The following is a 19,045-nucleotide window of genomic DNA, read 5'->3' on the forward strand; positions in this document are numbered from 1 at the left end:
TCGTTTCAACCCCATTCACCGAGACAACCCCCCTGTCCTTCTTTCATCCAGCCTCGCGACGTCCTAACCCTAACTCGCTGCTTTAATTAGAGCAACAATGCAGCCCCGTACCTCCTTCCAGCCGCGAACTTCGCGCAGTGTTATGCAATTATTATAAGTCAGCCTCGCTATTGAAAGTTTCCCTGTTCTCTTTTTCACGGTTATTGCACGAGAGGATGAAATTCGTTAAATATTGGAAATCAAACTTGATAGAAAATGTAACAACTAGCGTCGAAACCTGAGATTTTCAGTATGCTTCAAAAGGAGCAGTTAAACAGTTAACCAAGCATGTTATCTGAAGGTTTAGGAAACTAGTTTTGACTCTGTAGATACAGTGAAAGCATAAGTTCACGAAGTCTATAGAGTATATCGAAATAACATTTCCATTGTACAAGTCTTTCAATAAAATATTTGAAAGAATTAATCCAGTCGTTTCATAGCCAGACTCGTACACGTTCCATATGAGTCATATTTCATTCATTTTTCGCTACGCTCTGAGACGATATATGCCCTCGAAGTATAACACAGTCATAAAAAATCATGGAGTCCATTTTCCCGTTATTGTGGGACGCGAACGTCGAGTATAGAGCGTAACTAAAAACTTTACAGTGAATGTCGGTTCAACGCCGTAGCTCTCAGGGAGTACGAAGGTTGTTTAGCCTATAATCTTCTTGATCCAAAGATCACGAACACGCTCTACACCCTGGTGCACCACTACCAGATGGTTTCAGACTCGAAATAACTAGCCTTCTCATCGTTATCCGAGTCATAAAGGACCGAGTACGGAAGACTCGCCAGACACTAGTTGGTGCAAGGAACTTCTCTCTTGGGTCCTCCATACTGCCCGAGTCTAAGCCTTTTATGGGCCAACGACCGATCTGTCGCCACCTGTAGTACTGCTTAGAAACTCTACGCGTTCAATTTATCATCAAAGTTATTTTTTATAATTTAATTGCATATACTGGTGGCATTTCAAAATAATGGAACCAATAATGGAATTCAATGACATTTATCTTGGTGATAAGGTTGCAATTCCCTTTTGTTATTTTTTCATTAGTTGGTTAGTATGATTTTTTAAACGTGCGCATGAAATTTTGGGAAATCATTATATTTTCGGTAAAGAATTTTTTTCTCGAAAGTGCGTAGGATTTCGGGAATATATGTATTCACCAAAAATGATTGTAATTAAGCCTCGTAGATGAAAATAATTTTTTTAGAATGATTTGAAATTTTTTAATTTCGTCGAAAAATTGCATACATTCTCGAATTTTTTCCTCGAAACTGCGTAAGATTTCGAGGGTATGTCTATTCACCAAAAATGATTGCAATTGACCCCTGCAGGTGAAGATAATTTTTTTAGAATGATTTGAAATTTTTTAATTTCGTCGAAAAATTGCATACATTCTCGAATTTTTACCTCGAAACTGCGTAGGATTTCGAGGGTATGTCTATTCACCAAAAATGATTGCAATTGACCCCTGCAGGTGAAGATAATTTTTTTAGAATGATTTGAAATTTTTTAATTTTGTCGAAAAATTTGCCCTCTTACTGAATTTTTTTCTCGAAACTGCGTAGGATTTCGAGGGTATGTCTATTCACCAAAAATGATTGTTATTAACCCCTGCATTTGAAAATAATTTTTTTAGAACGATTTGAAATTTTTTTTTTTCGCCGAAAAATTTAAGCACCAAACTCCATCGATTTTTCTTAGAATTTCGTTTTTCATTTTTAATACATTTGGTTGGCGCTGTACAGGAAAGTTGTTCAATACTTTTTTATAGGTATCCATGAGCTCTATTTCCTCCCAAAATTTCAATACAATATATTCACTATTGTAGGAGTTATGGTGGCTTGAAAATTGGTCCATTTTATATGGGGTTTTTGTAATCTTACGGGGTCAAGGAACAACTTTTCGAATATTTTTGGAATTTCCACATATTCTTCATCAAAATACGCGTCGTTTGCTTTTTGAAACATTAAAATCGTCCAATCCGTTCGGGAGTTATGACATTTTAAAGATTTGCTTGAAATTTCAGTGAAATATATCAATGCTATGGTCAGACATATTTTCGGTAAAGAATTTTTTTCTCGAAACTGCGTAGGATTTCGAGGGTATGTCTATTCACCAAAAATGATTGTAATTGACCCCTGCAGCCGACAATAATTTTTTCAGAACGATTTGAAATTTTTTTTTCGCCGAAAAATTTCTCCATCTATTCTTGATTTTTAATAAATTTGTTTGACGTTCTATGGAAATGTTGATTAATAGTTTTTTCTAGGTATCCATGAGCTTTACTTCGTAAATAAATTTCAATGAAATATATTCACTATTGAATATGTTTTAACCACGTGTACAATAAATCTATTTCACGGAATCTATTTTAATCTTATCAACAGTTCCAACGTGAAAAATCCATCAAAAAAAAGATAATGGTCGCTATATGATGGAACTCGGTAAGAGTTATACACTACAGCATTCCGAATCCTCGTGAAACTGTCACAGACGCGGAGTATTGCGCACAGCTGGACCAGATATATGGAAAACTTCATCAAATACAACCTGCATTGGTCAATAGAAGAGGATCTATACTGGTGCATGACAACGCCCGACCACGCATCTCATACATCACCGTCCAGAAACTAACCCAGCTGGGTTATAAAACTTCAGCTCATCCACCATGCTCTCTGAACTCGTCAACAACAGATTTTCATTTTTTTTTTATCTACCCTGGAATGCGCTTCGCCGCGAGAAAAACCTTTCTGGATCAGTGTGTCGTTGAAAATACCTTTAGAGAACTTGTAAAATTCTGTTGGAGCAAAGGACTGATCTTAAATTCCGTATGAATTCGAAAAAAAACGTTCGCGGAGACGTTACGCTAGTAAAATTCGCGCAAAAGACTCACGGAGCACAAACGCTTTCATACACAATGGCTCACGAGTGATATGCAAAGTCTAAAAAAGGTGGAGAGAGTCGTTGGAAGACGACGAACACAGTGGGCGGTCGTCAAGCACTCGGACAGGCGAAGTAATGGAAAAACTGCAGGCATTGATTAAAACCGACCGTTGTACGTTCGCGAGACTCATCGAGAACATCCCAGGTATCGATAAATCATGTTTACCGCGTCATGACCGAGGATTTGAAATGGCAAGACGTCTGAGCATGTTTTGTTCCGCGAACTTCCAGCGACGATCGAAAACAAACGACAGTACCTCACGACGAAAATATTTAAATCAACGATAATGATTTAAAAACGCTTACAATTGGCTACGAAACACAGTAGGTTTGCTCAATCATTGTTAATTCCTATTTTATAATTCCAAAATTATAAAGGAGGATCGTACTTCAACGATAAGAAAGAAATAAAAGTGTATTGCAGCCTTAAGAATGACGTTACGTGCATTTAAATAAAGTTTAAACAGTACTTAACAGATGGCTAGAATAAACAGAGCTAATTATAGTTGATTAATCGCCCAGATCTTTATTGTATGATTTATACGTTGTATAAGTATAGAATAAACGATTAACGTGTTTTATTTAACGAACGAGCACCTTTAGCATTATAATGCAAAGCAATAAAAAACTTGGGAAATGTGTGCATCTATTATACTGTAAATTAGTCAAATCTTAGCCACGAAAGAAATGCTATAGAAAGTTTTCTATGAACCTTAATTGCAGGTATATTCATAACATAATTTTTCATTGAGGAAAGTGTTATTAAATCTATAATAGAATATTTGAATTCCAGCAAAAGTCGAAGACTAAAACGTTGTAGTATGAGCATCGGTGGTTCAGTGGTAGAATGCTCGCCTGCCACGCGGGCGGCCCGGGTTCGATTCCCGGCCGATGCATAGATCTCTTTTTGTTATTTTTTTTATAAAAAAAAACATTCATACCTAACCTATTTTAACCAATTATATATTTCTTAAAAATTTCGTTTCTTAGCTCTAATATTTGTTATGTTATTTTCATTTACATTTATATATTAATATAAAATAAACGAAATCCACAAATAGGTTGATTTTAACAGACTGTATAAATTTTCCGACAGTAAATTCTTCGTTCGAACAAGGATCAGAGCAACGAGAAAAGTAACGGAGGCATGATAAATTCAGGAGTATGCGGTAGTGGTCGCATCTGGCGAAAACATGAGGAAAATCTCAACGTTTGAAGCACCGTTGCAATATAATACTGCGGACCATGAATACATTCCTAATATGAATATGATTATACCTCGTGCGTTATGCTCTATATCCTATAACATGCGGATATTTCATTAAATCTCTGTACCTAACGTATCAAGAGTATTACGGTAATAATCGTATAAAATTATGAGATCCTTAAATATTTCAACAAATTCGACTACCTAAAATTCTATTGTAATATTTGAACGTATACACATAGTGTTTTTACATTCTGTTTTTTTATTTTACTTCACAGTTGCTAACTTTTGTAACCGATACGACTTCAAGCGCTATTGTGAGGAAGAAAACATTGAAAAATTGTAGCACCTTCGTGTTTTCACAAAAATATTTCCTACAATGCGATACACCCACCGTCGCGAACAAACGGGAACGCAATTGCATGGACGACTCTCTGCGTGAATATTTGTGCGTTTGCGCGGGACAGCTATTAGCATAAGTTGCGCTTTATTTCGCTGGGGCGACACGCGTGTATGCACACGTCGCGAAGAAGGAAAGGGGACGATTGCATTGTTGGTCGGGCGTAAGGCGGCATTTTAGCGTGACATAATTTGTCACGCTGTAATCGGCCGTAGAACCGGGCACCGCCTGGATGCACGCGAACCGCGAACTCCACCGAACGAACGCGACTTTTCCTGCGATTGTTGTCTCGCGATCGCACCCTCCGCGTGCCTTTTCATTTTCCACCGACCGTGCCACCGTTTCTTTGTATTTTACCCAAGTTTCCAACGACTCGAATTAACTGGTGACTTCTTACAAATTAACCCACTGTGAGTAGTCACTTTCTACTTAAAAGAGATTTGGTAAACCATTCTTTTACTACCATTCAAATTTATTTATCATTTATTAGAAATTAACTGCAATTTTTTTGTAATCAAATATATTGTATTTCAGTATCAATTTAATTGATTTTTGTAGTTTGTTTGTTTTCTGAAATAAATATAGTCTGTCTTGCCTACCACGACCGGGTCATCAGACCAGTTGAATGATTTATATTTTTTTATACAAAATTGGACAAAAGTTGGCATCAAAATTTGGTTAACATTCCATATAAATAGGAAATATATGTATAAGATTAAAGATTAAAGGAGAGAATCTTCAGTTTCCAGTTTAAGAACAATCTAAGAGAGTATTAAAAATAGTTAAACTTTAGACGCGTGCAGTTCCGAAACAACTAGGGACTTATTAATTATTAAGATATTGTTAGAAGCGGCAAGGCCTCCCCTTTAAAACGGTTTTTGGTTTTTGACGATCGGACTTACCGTTTTCGAGATATCGTAATTTATGTAAAAGGTAATTTTTAAAATTCCGCTGTCTCTCGCTTCCCCGTGTTAGACAAGGCTATTAACGCGTATTAAAAATAGTTAAACTTTGGACGCGTGCAGTTCCGAAACTACTACGGTTTTCTTAATTATTAAGGTATTGTTAGAGGCGGTGAACCTTCTCCTTTAAAACGGTTTTTGGTTTTTGACGATCGGACTATCCGTTTTTGAGATATCATAATTTATGTAAAGGGGTATTTTTCTTAATTTGACTATCGCTGTCTTCGTCTGACGCGTCGCGCTGGACCTCTTTGTCTCGCACGTGGCACGTGACTATCGTGGCCCAGTGACCTAGTTTCTCTCGAAGCACGTGCGGTCAACGACCTTGACCAGCAGAATGTAAACAAACACTTCCGGACCCTATATCTCCGAAACTAGCCACCGCATCGACTTGAAATTAAAATCGCTATATCTCCGGAACTAATTACGCTATCCACTCGTTCGACCACTCATTTTAAAGGGCATTTCATCCTCTTTCTGATGACTATAAAAACTATTACAATTTATTTTTTCTTCCATGTTTATTTTGCAATTTACTTTGACGCGATCGACTTGAAACTAAAATCACTATATCTCCGGAACTAATTACGCTATCCACTCGCACAAACGTTCATTTTAAAGGCCATTTCATCCCCTATCTGATGACTATAAAAACTACTATAATTTTTCCTATCTTCTATGTTTATTTTGCAATTTACTTTGACGTTACATACCCAAAGAAGTTTCAGCAATTCCTAGTGATCGTACCACTACTGTACGATAAAACCGTATCATGAATTGTTTATTTAATTAAAAATAAATTTACACCCCAGCAAATTTTATTTAATTGTAAAATAAAAATACAAAACATGTATTTATGGGAAAGATATTGAATTTAGATACTTTTTAATTGCTCGATTTTTACAGTTCCTATGTTATTTACTTTATAGTTACTTGTATTAATTATAATAAATCTTTTGAATTGCGCCAAATTTTTTTCTAATCCCCATAGCCAGATACCTTCAAAACACAACTTTCTACCTATATAACATAGAAATTAGAAGTACGTTGCCCCGTAAAAGAGAAAAAGAAAGTCATTTGACCGGTCATGGCAGTAATGGTTATGCATGAAGTGCCGGTAGGTTTAGTGTTAAAATTATATACCGTGTATTAACTTTTATGCGACAGCCATCCATTACAATAATGCAAGCTAATGTGAGCAGTTCCTTGGCTAAAGACTCTAGAAAGGAAAGTTACCGAACGTTAACCATTGAAAAGAGCCACGTGCAAGGAGAGTGGCTCTCGAAGGGAACAATTAAGGCTACAAAGGATAGCGTGACCAAAGATGGGGGCACCATGTATGGGGCCCAGAAGATTATTGGTACCCACAATAGCTCCAGAGAACTCGAAGAGATCATTTTTATAATCGCCCAGTGAAAATTACAGTATTAAATCGATAAATGAACGAATCTTTCTTCTATTTGTTCTATTCGATTCACTTTTAACTAAAACTTCCTTGATCGAATCGATGTATGTGTTTGTTTATTTAGATCTTATATTATTATACTTTGGTACCCGTCGCTTTGAACCGATATCGAGACAGTATAGCTGCAGAAGCTCGATGATTCTAGTTTGTACAGCCCAAGAGATGCTTTTGATGTATCCGGCGAGATATCGAAACTTGTTGAAGTCTCAAATTATTCTGCCTGCACTGTCAAAAGCATCCTTTAACGAAACCCACGTTACTCCTTCCGAGATACTTTGCAGGAAAACGCGTCAAGGTAAGAGGATTTGAAAAGCCAATCAACTAGGAAAATGAGATCGGGTCGGTTTACCGAATATTCCAACGTTCCCGTCTATCTTGCAGAAGGCAGACGATCAGACGCAACATTCTTACCAAAATTTCAAACAACACATACAAGATAGAATAAAAATTACAATTATAGAATGAAACATTTAAGGGACTATTCGTACGGTTCGTAAGAAATACATAAATCCAAGAAATTTATGCCGGGCACGTTCAATTACGGTGATGCTATTAATAGCCATGAATGGTCAGATGAAAACCTCCGCGCAATTATCGAATCAGGCCATCGAGCGAGATTTTCTTTGAACGTGTGGACAGGATTTCTGGGACCAGTTTTTCCAGCGAAATGACAGGTGCAAGTTATCGTAATGTAATAACGAACGATTCACTCGAAGCCTTGGATAATTTCAGCGTGATGGGGGTTCCATATTTTGCAATTAACGCGAGATAATTGTTTAAACCGTAGGTGGGTTAAGGAGGTCCAGTGAAGTCAAGAATCAAACAAACTAAATTAAAAAAAAAAATTTAGGAACTCTTGATCTACAAATACGTAATAATTCTTGACTTTAAAAATCATTTAAAATCGACACATTCAAATATCCTTTTAAGTAGACTTTTTTCTAGCAATCAGTACACGTATGGTTAGTGTAAATAAGTAACTTGGACCGAAAGGGATCGGAATTAAGTAACACGGGATCAGATAAACGTGGTAGCTGTCTGATCAGCGAGTGGACTGTTGCTTAATTACGCAACGTTAACGAGCATAGCACGACGAGCTAACGACGCGAGACGTCAGCTTGTAAACAGACTTATCGATACCGACTTCGATTGATCCTGCTCCAGTGAAATTCTGCGAGCATGCACCGCCTGAGCTCCTCACCCAATTACGCGCATGTCATTCGCGGCTCAAGCATCGGATATTACGCACTGACGAGCCTAATTTGCGAGGGGAAAGAGCCAACGTTCAAACACGAACGATCAAAATAACCCAAATATTTTTTGGAATCAAACTAAATTTTCACTAGTTTACAAAAAAAAGGTTTGAAATAGAATTGCATAAAAGTAATTAAACTCCATAAAAAAGGGAGAAAATCAGGCTAAATTGTTTTTATTCGATTTGATTCGATGATAGTCGAGCAATAATTCGTGAAAATTAGCAAAAATCGAGTATTTGGAATTTTATAAGCGAAACTGGAAACAAATCCACGTCGACGGGTCGCGAAACAAATCGTGACAGGGCAAACGGATGGCCACGGTAGTAGTGGCTTCTGCTGTTCGATTAATCGAATGAAGGGGAACAGACCTCGACACGAGAAAGCATGAAAGCATCGCGTAAGTTTGAAGGCTGAGTACGCGTGTTAAATCGCGAAAAATTCGAGCAGGGACTGTGACGCGAGCAGGGGTCAAGTGGAACGCTAAATTTGATAATTACGCGATTATAAGAACACGAACGCTCGATAAGATTAATTCGGTCGGCGTAAGAATGGCCTTCCGAGATTAAATCGATCTTATTACCGTCGCTGGCTTGGGTGGCCGATGACCTACATCCCGTAATTCTCTTAAAACGGATGCTCGAGTATCTGAGAGCACTTATCGGTAGTATAATACACACTCGAGCACGCGAGTTTCGTTAAGCGAAATTTCGTCCAGGAGTGTGTTTAGTTTCTGGTGGGGGGGGGAAAATAATTCATAGAGCTTGTTTTTCTGCATTTCTGTGCAGAAGTTAAACGCAATGCAATTGCAATTTGCAGTAGAGAAATGAACCATTCGGTTAGCTGACAAGATAAGGGTTAAAGAACGCGAAATTTGGGAACTGGCTGGATTATTTCCGCGCGGAAAATACAGTGGCCTTGTTATCAGGGAAGAAAGCCAATTTGTAGGAGGATTCGAGGAAAAAGTTTGCAGGGAAACTCGGAGAACCGTGGGCACAATGTCCCAAGGACGCGCCTTAACTCGCGGACGATAACAATGCAACGTGCACCGGATGTGCGGGAATCGTAACATTCTCCAAGTAGCCACTCACGGGCCCCGTAACTCTGTAATCCACTTTGCAAGTGCGACTCTTCAGTCGGGATGTTCCGAGCTGGATATCATCGGTCTACTTTCCAGCAGAGGCTAGAAGAGCCCACATAAACCATTGGCATACGTTAGGCCATCTCTAAGTCCGGGTTTATGATACGGACGCTCATCTATCATAACATCTGCCCCGAACGTCCATGCATCTGTCGACTAATATAGTAAACGATCGAGGCTAAAATTTCCATGTATGACTGGCGTGGAATCGAATGTTTCTTTGGCTTTTCAGCTAATTTATAGGAATTTCCTAACGTCGGTGAAGAGAACATAATTTAGAAAGAAATTATGTACCTGGAGGAATATATAATACAACGCAAACAAGCTTGCATTACGTAGCAATGTCAGCGAGAACAATAGCTTCGTTAAAAGAAACGAACCCACTTGGAAACGAAATAAGCAAAAATGGAGTCGTATTATGTTGCATCAATTGAACAGAAGATGAGAACTTTCAGAAGTTAAATATTTGACAGGATAAATAAAATTTGACGCGATCCAATCACGGGAGGGAATTGTTACGAAATTCTCGTGCTATCGCCGGATTACCATGCAATTCAAGTTAATCTCGGGCACGTTTCGCGGACACCCCGTTCAGCGAAGACGCGTTCCGAGCTGAGTGGATTTTCACGAGGGTTTCGCAATACTTGGAAAGACAGAACTGGAAGGGACGAACCCTAAGCGAGTTTCGAGAGGACATATCGTCTATGGCGTGGAGGAACCGCTTCAGTTTCAGCTGGCGCTAATCGCGGGATTATGTTTTACGCATGCGTCAGCCTGCACGCCCTGCACATTTGCATCTTTATCGTCGCCAGGAGGACCACGTCAAATTTTTGATCGTTTCGAATCACGACTCGAAATAATTGTGCAGTAATGTTTATTTGTTTGTTATTTGATATAAAACTTCTTTCTCGTTACTACTTAAAAATTTTAGAGTCTTCTGTTACCAGAGAATTTCGTAATATTTGATAGAATAAATATAAAATGAGCTCTGTTGGCTGTGAGCGCGATATTAGGCCGACGAAAATTTTATTAAGTAATTAATTTCGGTGGTAATGAAATTTTCATGTAATTGCAAAATCCAATTACCCTCGGGCGATTCCCTAGGTATCAGCGTTTACGAAAGCTAGGAACAACGAGTGACCTGCGCGCAGATCAAAGGAAACCGAAATGTGTTAGTTTATAGAGCCCCGGTCACTGGATACGACCGCAAGGGATGCAACAGAGCACGTTGCTTTGCATACAGGGTGTACCCGCGCACGCATTTGCATCTTTATCATGGTATCAATTTGCGAACAGTGGTCACGTTTCGCTGATGTCGACGTTGCATGACTTAATGACAAACACCGTTCCGGTTGCATCGAGCGAACAACGAAGCCTGTTCGTCACCTGTCATTTTCACGTGTTTCTTTTCGACGTTTTCGTACAACATGGGGGAAGCACGTTTTATATACGCGTACTTCCGCGAGTTCTTCTTTTTCTATTAGCCAATTTTAAAGGGAAGCAAGGAACAGCGCTTGCCTCGGTATTTTCATGCACAAGGAACGTACTTTACGTCGTACGAAGCACCTCTCGAGACAACCCATAACCCGAGTGCCACCCCTTTGCGTTATCCAGTCGCTTTTAAGGTTCCTGAAAACCTTCAGTCGCGGCGAAAATATTACAAGAGAAACCACCGAAGAGATCTACACCGATATACAAAGTATTCTCGTACTAGTGCACTTTATTCCATTTACTACAAGTCAAGAACCAAAGGAAATTTTTTATATTTAACAACTATATTAAAAACAAATGTACGCTCTTTCAATTTTTGCAATTTTTCGTTATTATTTTTTAACAAAATAATTAGTTAATTAGAGTCTTTAGGAACTGGGTTAGGTTAGGTCTGGGTTAGGTCTGGGTTAGATCTGAGTTAGGTCTGGGTTAGATCTGAGTTAGATCTAAGTTAGGTCTGGTTTAGCTCTGATTTAGCTCTGGGTTAGGTCTGGTTTAGCTCTGGGTTAGGTCTGGGTTAGGTCTGGTTTAGCTCTAGTTTAGCCCTAGGTTAGGTCTGGTTTAGCTCTAGTTTAGCTCTGGGTTAGGTCTGGTTTAGCTCCGTCTTTCGAAAGAGAAAAGAATTCATTTTTTTAATTTCACCAGACATAATCGAGCAATTATTGACGAATAAAAACAAAACAGCACAAAATCGTTTGCATAGTTAACCTACCGCTTTCTCTACGGCGAACATGATTTACTGGACACAGGGATAACTAGATATAACGTTGTTCGAAGTAACCGATGTGATCAGATTGTTTTTCCGCCTGTCGTAAAATTCTCCGGGTAACAACCGCTTTTTCTACGACTACCCAAACTATTAGCCTACTAACCGGAACTATTATTTCGTAGAGACTCGTAAAATTTTATACAAGGTAATGAAAATTGTCCCATACTGGAGATAAATGTTAACTGCTTACGATTACTATACTATTATTATCACAATATAGCATGTGGTATACGTATTATTATCGTTAATGTACTACTAAATTGTAATTACCATACATTCTACCTATTCAAGTTAAAAAAATATAATTCCTATTATCGACGATAAATTTTAGGAACGTTGAGAATATTGTAAGCGAACGTAACAGTTTGAAGAAACGCAGAGAACGATGAGAATACGCCCCAAAAGTTCGTTTGGCAGGCAGTTAAATGTAATAAGATCTAAAAAAACTGTTTTCAATCACTGCGTTAACGTTTTATTCCCTGATTAGTCTCGCTTCCAACTAGCAGCGAGCGTCGAAACGGTCCAAATAAAGGAACGCGGCGGAGGAATCGTGCGTGTCGAACGCCTCCCAGAACGCAATCGTCATTTCGCAATAACGAATTCCGCGTAACGGGGCGTCGCTAATTGCAACGATCGGGCGAGACAGCGAGTATTCGCAGAATCGTCGGATGCGCGAGGACTATAATTTCCCGAGGACGCCGCAAAAACCGAGAGCGAGAAAGAGCCGGGGATCGAAGGACAATGGCGATCGCGCGCAACGAGCACGGAAGAAACGAGGGTTGAAAAAAAGAACGAGTAAAAAAAAGGGGTGGACGGTCGCGCGCCACCGTTCCGCTCGATTCGTTTTATCGGCGTCGTTGAGTCGGGTCGGATGATGAGTTTTTCCTTATTTGTTTTCATCCAATAAGCGAAAAACGCGCGACGCCTCCGCTTCCTGTTCCGTCGTTTACCGAAACAGGTCCCCGGTGACTCGACCCGACTGAATTCGTCTCGACAATCACGCCTGACCATCGACCAAATTCAGGCCAGACTGTCTGCACGGAAACGCAAACACCCACGAATTTCAAGGATTCCAGGCGCGAGCCATTTGGAAAATTAAATCGTGCAATTCCCTGATGAACTTTCCCGTCAAAAAAATCCTTCGTTCCGGTGTTTCGGAATTTTCTTCGATCTTTCATAATCCCGATCCTCTTTACTTTATCTCAGTTTGCCACATCTTTCTGCAAACTTCAATAATCCCTATCCCTCTTCGGATTTTCTCACTTCTCATTCAATTCATCTTCAATGATTTCCAATCTTCTATAATCCTCTCAAAAGTGCCTTTCAGTCTTTCTTGATTTTTTTTAATTTCCTTTCGACTCTTTTTTGCAGCTTCATCAGCCTTCTGGAACCCTGTTTATTCATTTTCGGTTCCCTGGTGGCCTTTTGTTAGCAAGATAGAATGGCGTCGATAGTCCTTGAGTTTCACAGAGAAATGAAGCTCAGAAATTCCGGTTGAATTCGTGTTTTCTGCAATTATTCAAATGATGTCGATCTAAGCTACTGGATTAGAACGATTCGGTTAATGCATGATATTAGGAACGTAATGCTGTTACCAAGAGATCGAGGTTGATTGACTGGCAAGGTAAAAAGTTGTACCGCGGTTGTCTCGACGTTTGTGTGCGTGTGTGTGACGAATACAGACGAGGAATAGCTTTGAGGAATTGCTGGTTAAGGACGGAACTCTTTTTGCTAAATGAAGCGAGTAAAAGAGCATAGGAACTCTTAAAGGAAATTGCTTTCAGGGAAGAGATGTTAATTATCTTCGTATCCGACGCGGCACTAATCTGTTTTCTAGTTGTCATAACGGTCCTACGAACGTATTAAAGTAACGTTCCTTTTCATACCTCGTGGAACATATTTATTATACACATACGTAGGCATAATTGCGTACGCTGGAATTTTTATAAACGAAAACGTTTCAATTTGTATTTTTCCAAGAATAATTATTTTGTGTTAAATTGAATAAGAATATTCCTTTTTTCCAATTAATCAGGATGACCAGGAGTCCCGATACATTTTTCAATTAACATACTAATAAGAGACAGAAATATTTAATATGCCCCGAAAGAATATTTGTAATTTTTAATTACCGAATGTACGCAAACAAAGAACACCGCGCCAGAAATATTTCCAACGGGGGCAGACATCGCTTTAAAATTAAAATCATTCACGCTAACAGGACGAGTTAATTAATTTTTTAATTAAGACTCGCCTAAACAGAAAATCCAATTAGTTTCAGGGAATTTCACGTGAGACCGGAAACTCTTCTGATCGATTAACTGCAGAAACTCGTTCGCCTTGTTTACACAAGAACCTGTCAAGCTACATTCGACGAACAAGGCACCGAGGAAAATGTTAAAGTACACGATTAAATACAAAGCACGGGAAAAAAGTACTCTAACGAGACTTCAAAAGTGGAAGTCACGCGGCAAATATCGAACGTTCGATGATACAAATTCATTCGAAACTGAAACGGAGCAGAAACTCGAATCTTCGTTTAAAAAACTGGTATCGTCTGATATTTTGAAATATGAGGTAAATAAATATAACATTTTTAATCTCTAATTTTTTTTACGACAAAAGACAATACAAGCATTTAATTCACAGACTACAACGTGTAATTGCTGTTGATTAAATAAGATTACTATTCTCAAAGCAGATATGATTCGAGATTGAGTAGATAACAAGATTAATTAGAGGACTACATTTAATCCACAATGTGAACAAGAGGAATGAAATTTAACATGAAAAATAATATTGTTATACACATTAATTAAACGGAACCGTAGATCCTCAAGTAAAAATAACAATCTACTATTGGGAGACTATTAACACTTATCAAACAGATTTTTGAGCTCGTTTTCAAATTATTCTTAAAGGATAAAAAATCTAAGAAAATATAGTTTGGTATATCCCAGTAATTGAAAAGAATTTCGAAGCAGTTAATCAAGATTTTTTAGCTTTTAAGTTCGCCTACTATTGGGAGACTACTAACACTTATCGATCAGATTTTTGAGCTCGTTTTCTAACTATTCTTAAAGGATAAAAAATCTAACAAAATATAGTTTGGTATATCCCAGTTATTGAACAGAATTTCGAAGCAGTTAATCAAGATTTTTTAGCTTTTAAGTTCGCCTACTATTGGGAGACTACTAACACTTATCGATCAGATTTTTGAGCTCGTTTTCTAACTATTCTTAAAGGATAAAAAATCTAACAAAATATAGTTTGGTATATCCCAGTTATTGAAAATAATTTCGAAGCATTTAATAAAGATTTTGTAGCTTTTAAGGTTGCCTATCCCTCGTAACATGGCGCCCAGAGGCACGTGACCCCTGCTGGCCCTGTTTTGTCACGGTTATGATTACACGCGTATCTTCCAGCATCGTTCCACGGAAATGCAGAAAATCAGCGACGTGTGAATGAAGAAAGAAGGACAATGGAGCTGGCCGTGACACTGCAACGAAACCGTCGAAGCATCTCGCGTGCATCGTCGTAATCCGTTTCGGGGGCTCAGCATCGGAGCCATGACGGTCGACGATGCGTAAAATTAAACTCCCCTCGCTGGAGACTCGACCGATACCGATCTTAAGATTTCCCACGTGACATTAACTTACCCCAGCCACGGTTAACCCCCCCCCCACGAAACTTCTTTATTCCGTACACGAGCATCAAATCACAAGTTTCCCCGGTTACGTGCACAGCCGACGTCCAGCCGCTGGAAACTTTCGAAATAAATAGTCGCAACTTCCGGCCGCGTCTACGCGACAGAAATTTCTAATCCACCGCGATACAATCCTTCAGAGAGTGGATCGACGCAGGATATTTTCACGATAATTTCGTTAAAAAATATATCCTCAATATTCCGTAGAAAAATAAACAGTGTTTTCTTCTCGAATAATTTCTTTCGTACGATTGTTTGTAATAAAGAAATAATTGACCAAAGAAATCCTTCAGGAGTGGATCGACGCAGAATACTTGCACGATAGTTTCGTTAAAAAATATATCCTCAATATTCCGTAGAAAAATAAACAATGTTTTCTTCTCGAATAATTTCTTTCGTACGATTCTTTATAATGAAGAAATACTTGACCAAAGAAATCCTTCAGGAGTGGATCGACGCAGAATACTTGCATGATAATTTCATTAAAAAATATATCCTCAATATTCCGTAGAAAAATAAACAGTGTCTCCTTCGTACGATTGTTTATAGTAAAACTTGACCAGAGAAGGATTCATGAAGAGATAAAAACGCACGATTTGTTTCCTCTTTTTCCCAATTTTCCTAACCAAAGTGTATTTCTCATTAGACGAACGAGCGTCTCGTACCTCATCCCCGAGAATTAACATTTCAGAATGGTGTTTCCTATTTTGCGGAACGAAGACGGCCAACCCGACTCCGCTTTAATTAAGGCACTCGTATCGGTCCAATTTTCTTCGAGATAAGATAAGGGAATGAATTTCGGTAGCCACCAAGAACTTTCACGACCGGTAGCGTCGATTTTCGCGATTAGGGACGAAAACTTCGACGATCGAATCTTGGGCTACGTTGAAAAGCTCGAAAGTAGACGCTTCGGAGCGACGGGGCTAATAAACTATTAAGTATTTATCGATTATTAAATCTGTATCTACCGAAATAACTCTTGGCTTCTTAAACATTGAAAATTCATGCGATATAGGAAGACGTATATATGAAAATCACGCGAATAGAACAGATTGTGTCTCAAATTTCGAAGAGTGTGGAACGGAAATGTAAATAGAAAAGTTAAATGATAATATCTGTTGTAATGGAGCAGTACACTTGTTCTGCTGATTAATTTATCAATCAATTAACACGCGTATATTGCTAAACGTTGATCCATTAAACGAATGCACACCTTTTCTATATGTATTGTATCCCGAAGAATGACAAAAAATCGTTGATAATTTATACGCTTCGACAACAACTTGCTGACGTTTCACGAGAATTTTTTTACCATGATTAACGTGCTACGAAGTAGAACAGAGCGGCAACATCAACGGACACAACCAGTGTGGTCGAGGACGATAATTTGCGAGAATTATGTGGTCGGTACAGGGCACTAGATCTTCCCGTAATCGCTGGTTGTAAATGCTGAGGGAAACGTAGGAATCGTTCCCCTTCAGCGACGCGAACCTGTCGCCAGGAAAAAGATTTCCGTCCAAGGGGACTCGCATTTACCGATTAGACACGCTTATAACCCCGTGCGTGTGGAAATCGTCGGAATATACTAATCGGCGATCAGTCATAATCTGTGATCGATAGCGTGCCGGAGAGGAATAATAGTTACCGTGAAGTCTCGGGGAGGGAACGCAGAAATCAGCTTTTATACTTCCAATTACACGGCTAATAAATTGTATTAAATGTTTGTAAAAACGACGAATTTATTTTATCTACCGATACAAACATTCGAGCTTGTTTTTATCGAACGAACGAAAGTCTGAGAATCTGGTTTCGATGGGAATTCGTGTTATTTTCCTAGATCGCCGTAGATCATAGACGACGCTGTAACGATCCGGGATGCTCGATTCCAGCGCAACATTTTAAAAGTTCGCGACATTCCCGAAACATTCCCGCGACAAGGGACCACGAATTCGGCTCCCGAGTGGTCGGTATCCGACAAATGTAACGTCCAGCTAAAAACGTAGTTTAGGGTTTCTTACTCATCCTCTGCGCTCCCTCAGGCCCCCTCGTCGCGAGTGTGCTTGTACAGTTGTGACGGGATTCCATCGGAGCCTCTTTCGCAGACTCTGGGACCATCTGCGATCCGCGTCAGGCTACGACGTGTTACATAAAAGCGTACACGGGAACACTTTTACAAAATGCCGCTGTTAGCGGCCACGTCGCCTCGCCTGGGCCCTTTAGAAACATCGTGCCACGGTCGAACTCGCAGAATTAAATTTTATTCGATCGTGGAAGCAGAATTCCCCTAATTGAGAAACCCAGAGTATTTGAATTTTGTCGAAAGGAGCAGCAACGTTGGTTCGACCTACTTTGGAAATTAATTACGCGACGAAAAGATTAGACCGTAGAGGGTATTCTAAATTACGTAAGTGCGTTGAAATGATCGAGGAACGGTAGGCAAGAAAATTCATATTCGATGCAACAAGGGTGAAAGGATAAGTGAAAATTAATGCGTAAATCAAGTCGGTTTCTTAGCCAGGGGGCTGAAATTAATTAATAAATAAATATTCCCTCGATAACTCAAAGCGTTGCACTTCGGGCTGATGCATAAATCTTCGTCAACTTATTTAAATGCACGGAAACGAGCGCGATTATCCAAACGGCCGCGAACCTACCATTAAAACTCGTGCAATCTTTCACATTTCGAGCTAGGATATACACGTAAGAAGATTCTGGTAGGAATTCTCCCCCCGTGTTTTCGAAAATACAGAAATTTTTCGCGGTCTTCGTGCCGTAAAAAGAGCGAATCGCAGTACGCGTCAGCCTATTAAGACCTATTAAAAGCAACTACGAACGAATGCCAGGATTTATTACGAACCCCTTGTCATCAATGGATCCCGTAGCCCCCCATCCAGTCCGTGTAAACGGTTGCGAAGAATTTCACTTGCTAACCACGAGTACACAGCTCGGAACAAGGATGTCCAACGTCGTGGCGATCAAAGCCACGGAAGAAAAAGAGCAACGGCGGAGGGGGGAGGGTCCCCGGGTCCGCGAGGAACGAAAAGCAGAAAGGGGGCAGATCGGTGGTAGCCGAGGAGATGGCAAGAAGCGCAACAATGCAGCTGGGAAGCGCGTCGGGGGCCCCCAGTTCGCGGTCGCAAAAGCGATGGGAAGGGGGGACAGCCAGTACACGTAATTATCTTAGTTCCAGGTTTAATAGACGCCCGGTATTTCGGATTGGCCCTAATGACGGCGTTTACTGAATTTATATCGTCGTGCCGCCGCCGAGGCCTCAAATTGCCCCGCGCTGAATTATCCGTCTTTCTCTGTCGAGTCTGTTCCCCTGGGCCCCCCTCCCCCACTCCCACGGGGCCAGTTCGTCGGGTCGAGTGGGTCCCCCGGCTATCTTTCTTCCACGTGTCGTCCGCGGCATCGCGGGGCCTCCTTTCGTCTTGATGTATGTTCAATTATCTGTCCACGTGGTCGAGGACGGCGCTCGGGCCCTGGAAACTGGCCGACCGGGGGCCTTAGGTGACCGAGCTCGACGACCAGGCGGGAAGAGAAAGACATTTATTATGTCGGACCCGCGAGACGGTCTGTCTCCGCGGCGAGGAATCTCAAAAAGGATCATCCCGGGGCCCGATAATATGCGTCCCACCGCATGGCATGCGACCAAGATG

General features: G+C 39.9%; 1 protein-coding gene and 1 non-coding gene across 2 annotated transcripts in view; one reads left to right on the plus strand and one right to left on the minus strand.

Annotated features, from left to right (window-relative positions):
- The window catches only part of LOC122401899 (mannosyl-oligosaccharide 1,2-alpha-mannosidase IA-like), a 667,988-nt gene that overhangs the window by 609,303 nt on the left and 39,640 nt on the right, over positions 1 to 19,045 (minus strand). The window lies entirely within an intron of this gene.
- On the plus strand, positions 3,818 to 3,888 carry Trnag-gcc. Its single transcript has one exon. It is a non-coding gene; the product is annotated as a tRNA-Gly (tRNA).

Source organism: Colletes gigas, unplaced genomic scaffold (genome assembly GCF_013123115.1).
Source record: "Colletes gigas isolate AHSC1104 unplaced genomic scaffold, ASM1312311v1 Colletes_gigas_Sc00029, whole genome shotgun sequence".
In the NCBI taxonomy this organism is placed as follows: Eukaryota; Metazoa; Arthropoda; class Insecta; order Hymenoptera; family Colletidae; genus Colletes; species Colletes gigas.